Source organism: Miscanthus floridulus, chromosome 8 (assembly GCF_019320115.1).
Source record: "Miscanthus floridulus cultivar M001 chromosome 8, ASM1932011v1, whole genome shotgun sequence".
Classification (NCBI taxonomy): domain Eukaryota; kingdom Viridiplantae; phylum Streptophyta; class Magnoliopsida; order Poales; family Poaceae; genus Miscanthus; species Miscanthus floridulus.
In genome coordinates this window covers 30918652-30924179 of record NC_089587.1, presented here as the reverse complement: position 1 = coordinate 30924179, position 5528 = coordinate 30918652, and positions in this window count along the sequence as shown.

The window sequence follows — 5528 nt, the reverse complement described above, 5'->3', positions numbered from 1 at the left end:
AATAGTTCTACTGATCAACCATAGTAGCTGAAGCTAAATAGATTGTGCGCACCTACAAAGAGTGTCAATACTATGCTCGGTAGACCCATCTACTGGCCCAAGCACTCTAAACGATCTCCATCACGTGGCCATTAGTGGTCTAGGGGCTCAATATGGTCAGACCTCTCAAGAGAGTGCCTGGGGGTTATACGCACTTGCTTGTCGCCATAGACAAGTTTACAGAGTGGATAGAGGCTCGGCCGATCTCCATGATCTAGTCTGAGCAAGCCATGCTATTCTTCTTTGACATCGTCCATCACTTTGGAGTCCCAAACTCCATTATCATGGACAAAGGCATATAGTTCTCAAGGAAAAGTTCATTTGATTCTGCGATGAATACCATATCCGCATCGATTGGGCTGCTGTGGTGCACCCCCGCATGAATAGGTAGGTCAAGCACGTGAATGGCATGGTCCTACAAGGCCTCAAGCCTAGGATCTTTAACCAGTTGAACAAGTTTGGCGAATGATGGGTCGTGGAGCCAAGGCATCCCTCGGGGATGCCATGGATCTGCTTGACGAGGCATGCAACGTTGCCCTCCTTCGCTCGGCTAAGTACCAGTAGGTGTTGCACCGGTACCACAGCCGTCGGGTGCGAGGTTGGGCCTTCAACGTCAGGGACTTAGTACTCCACCTCGTCCAGAGCAACAAAAACCTTTATAAGCTCTCTCCGCCGTGGGAGGGACCATACGTCGTCGTAGAAGTGCTCCGACCCAGCACCTACGAGCTCAAGACCATCAACCACAAGGTCTTCATCAACACATGGAACATCGAGCAGCTACGTCGTTTCTACCCTTAGCATATGCATGTACCCATGAAAACTAAGAACAATGTTTCTAAAATACAAAAATGCTTTCTTTTTCTCTATCTCATCCTCGATCCTTAGTGACACCCGACCCCAGCAATGGCATGGGGCCGAGCCTCACTCGAGGCCCTAGTGACAAGATAGGCTTCTCCCAACTGATGGGCATGCCGATCTTCAGCCTCCTTTAGAGCTTCCGACATGGTAGTCTCCTGACTCTCAATAGCTACCGCACTGGCATGTACTTCAGCAAGTTGCACCTGGAGCATCCTGGAGAAGATCTTAGCTTCCTCGGCTTGATGGAGGCATGTCCTCAGCTCTAAGGCTTACCGGTCATACTGCTCATCTAAAGCAAGCAGGTACGTGATCAAGTGCACCATGGTAGGACTATCTTCTTGCGTATCCCGCCCTTGCAAAGCCTCCATATGAGCCCTCCATGCCCGTCGATTCTTTTTCAAAGGTGGAAAGAACCTCATGGGGGTACTGGTAATGGGCTTTTCATAGATCTTACAAAGATAATGCAAGGCTTTATGGGCCATAACCTGGTAGGCATCGATGAAGCAAAACCCAGTTGTGGTCACATTCTAGGCTTCAGTGATGTCAAGGAACTCTTCACTCTTCCCAATATAGACGATAACCTCACACCACTCGGTGCCATGCTTCTCATACTCACGGCCCTCATACTCAGGATGATCTTTGACTCTGAGCTTTTGCAGGGTGGTATGCAGGATTCTAGGAAAACCCTCAACGTTCAGGTAGTAACTACTAACCCAGGCTCCTGCCATTCCTAGCAATGGTTGTAAGGAAGGACTGAGCGAAAAACTTGCTCAAAAAAAGCTATACGATCTAAAGTGCGTCGAGTGGTGGTACCAATGGCTAAGCCAGGCCTTGCTTATAATGGCAGAGCGGTCAGTGGTCCTGGCGCGGTCCACCGAGGTTCCCGCATGGGATTGCTACGAATGAATTGACCAAACTTTTGTGCGTTTGAGGCGAGCGATGTCTGAGGCCATTATTGACTAGTACGACTGTAGAGCAAGGGTCCGACAAGAGCATAGAAAAGAGTACGGGGAGACATGGGTCACGACAGGCGTGAACCACGGGCGAACATGGAGCATGAAGCCATAGTGCAGAAATAACTCTGGGATAAGGACGGGTCAGTCGTGCACAATACAATACGCGTGACACCTATGGATGGCATATCTACAAGCAATACGTGCACTACAATGCATAAATAGGATATGCATGAATGCACTTCCTATATGTCCTTTCACTATTGCCAACATAAAGGGCAACCATTCTTAGATTTTTGGTACATCGTTCTCTCACTGTAGCTGGTCGATACTATTGAACTATGCTCGGGGTCAGTGTACCTGCAGAAAAATTGATTAAGCCTACCTAAGTCAGCAGAGTGCCATCTATCCTGGATACATAATCATAGTAATAGGGCTACTTATATAACTTCGCATATAAACATCCTAGTCTTTTGAAAATAATTTGTTGTCAAATTTTATTTTAGGAAAGGTTTTTGATGCTTTATTTCCTTATTTATGCTCTGATACCACCTGTGGCAGAACCGTCTAATCTAATGCCTTCTAGAAGTACTTGTCTTCCATTAGACACTAAATAGTTAAGGGAGGATACCAAATTACGTAGTTCCATCGAGCACACCCTAAGAGAGAACCCAAAAATCCACATTTTTCATTAGGATCACAAATGAGAGAATAAAACTTACATCATTATTAACCATTTCTTACATCACTTTACATGCAGCATAAGAGTATAATGTTTATGGATTATAACAGCGAAATATAAACATGTGAACAGAGTTACAACGGAAATAAATATCTATTTAGGACATGATGAAGTATTGATATATAACTACGATTACAGATTATAAAACTTCCATTTATAAAAACATTTAGTGAGAGTTAAAAACAAAGACTATGATCGCAGCGTAAAGAAATCCTCTCTCAGCCCACCAGGAGGGATCCACACACAAGAGTTAGCTCTAGCATTCGCCTGTCACCTACAAAATAAAACCCTGAGTACTCAATTGTACTTAGCAAGATTTACCCGCCAGGAGGAAAGAAAAGACTCTAAGGATATGCAAGGCTATCTGGCTTGTGGGTTTATTGCATCTGCAGAAAGCATTACTAAACGTACGTCCTTATACTCAATTTTATTAGCAGTCAATATTAGTTCATTAACCAACCATTCTATGTAAGCACATATGCTACTGTTAAGCAGGTGGTAAGCAATCAGAATTATTTTACCATATTTCATCTTCTAGTTTTTACTATGATGCTAGACTATAGACAAGTCGTACCAGAATACTGGTGATTCATGAATCAATATGCCTAGCTAGGTACCTCGAAACACACACCCCGCTTATACTCCAGGCATAAGCAGAACCAACCTGTCACTCTCCTATCACTGGGTCTAGGTCCCTATCCAAACTTGGACTCCAAGCCCCCACTCCTGAGTCCCGGACTCAGAGCGGTGTTTGGACCTCCATCCAAAAACCACCCTGAAAGTCAGTCTGAAAAGAGCCGGAACCCATGATAAGAGAGCAATAAGCCTTCCCTACGCCCATACACAAGTATGTGCTCGGGATAATAAGTCTGTTACTTGCCTAGACTCTAATACAATGGTCGGTCCTTAATCGACACAGACAGAGAAATAGTGTAACCAAGCTATGCCCCGTTGGTCGCCGGACATAACCTCTTACACCCACCCATACCAAATCATATCCCTGCCTAGTCTTTATTTTTCCTTTCACCATTCTTATCATGAGTGATAATAATATAGTAACAACAATAATATCTTTCCTATCTCTCGCGAGTGACAGGCAATCACTCGACCTCTACCGAAGTCCTATAGCATAGCAATCTACATGATCCTATCATACTAGTAAGACTCATATGATAAATATATATATATGTAAGTAGGTTTCATTCAACTCCTTAAAACTTAATGGACAAATATAATTTAAAGTATAGAAAAGTAGGAGTTACGCACTGGGGCTTGCCTGGGTAAAATATAACCAAAAGTTAGCATTCTATCTCCGTGACATGATTCTTGGGATCATCTTTTCAGCTACTCCAGTTGATTCCACAATCTATCATCGTTCCTAAATGGTATGCAATGCGATGCAGAGATGATGCAACAAATAATTAACAAGACAACAACAACTCTTAAAATAGAGTACATAATATGAACTAACAAGCTAGCTCTAATGACTAACGTACTAATCTACGTATCAACATCATCGAGAAAGGTGTTATTTCCTAACAAGTATTTTAGTTATAAAATTCTAAGGTATTTATTTATCTCATTTATTTGATTTACTATATATTCAAACTAGGGCTCATTTGCTATCTTAGCAATTTAATTTCTCTACAGCTGCAAAAATTACAGTGGACACCTAACCATATGATGAATCTACCATAAACATTTTCATAGCATTTGGACTAAAGGAACTAATTTAATTAATTACAACAAACACTAGATTAATTTTTAAAACAATTATCTTGTACTAAAGCATATGATTTTATGTACCGTGTAGTACAATTTGCGTAGAGTTCAACAAAATTGGATTTGTGATTTTACGATTTTATTTGATTTACTATGAAATTTACAATTTTCAGTCAATTTAAAGGAATTAATAAGAATGAGAAAAAAAGGAAAAGGCTCTGCAGGCCATTTTGGCCCAAGCCGGCCCAATCCAATAGGAGGCCGGTCCAGCGTGAGTGGGCCTCTAGCCCACGCGCGGGAGCAGGCCGCCCCAGGAGGGGAGACCCAGGGCACGGGCGCGTTTTGCATAAAACCCCTAATCTGTTTTTCTAATCACCTGTGGGGGGTACGACCTCGGATACCCACGACAAACCACATAGGCTACGCCCCCAGGGGTGGCCCAGCCCACAAGATGAAGCCTTGCGGGGCATGACTCTATTCGGTGCCTCCCGCAAGACACCGAGAAGATATCCTAAATATACTACGAGATTTGTTGGGATACGTATGATCCCATGATTTCTATAATCTGGTATTACTTTTCAGTTATCTGTCAGATCTAATCGACTTAAAACCCTACCCCTAGACTATATAAGGCGGGCAGTGACCCCCTCCAAATACATGCAATATCATACGATAGCCAATACGATCCAACAAACCACATGAGTAGAGTATTACGTCATACTGATAGCCTGAACCTATCTAACTTGTGTGTCTCTATTGCCTTCTTATTCTTGATTACACGCCTCTACCGATCAATCTACCTTCATGGGATACCCCTCGGAGGACTGCCGACGATATTCTATCGACATCACCAAACCCTATTTGCACTATTCATTACTCCCTCTGTCTTTTCACAATAACCCCCTGTACTTGTTTATATCTACAAACCCCAGTCTATGAGGGACTCTAGAGCAGAGCATTGGCAGGGGTGATCCGGCGTGGCCAATCTGGTCATGGTGGACTGACAATCGGTGGATGCTTCGCACGCGCGCGAGTGCGCAATTATGTCGAGTGGTGACCACGGAACTAGGGCGATGACGTCGGGTAATTAGGCAAGGTCGCACATGCCCGTCTACGTGCAGGCTGGTGGCGATGGTAGTTCATCGGGACGACGAGCTCATTCCGATGCAAAGATGAAGTACTAGAACCAAAACATAATGCGATGAGAAAATGGG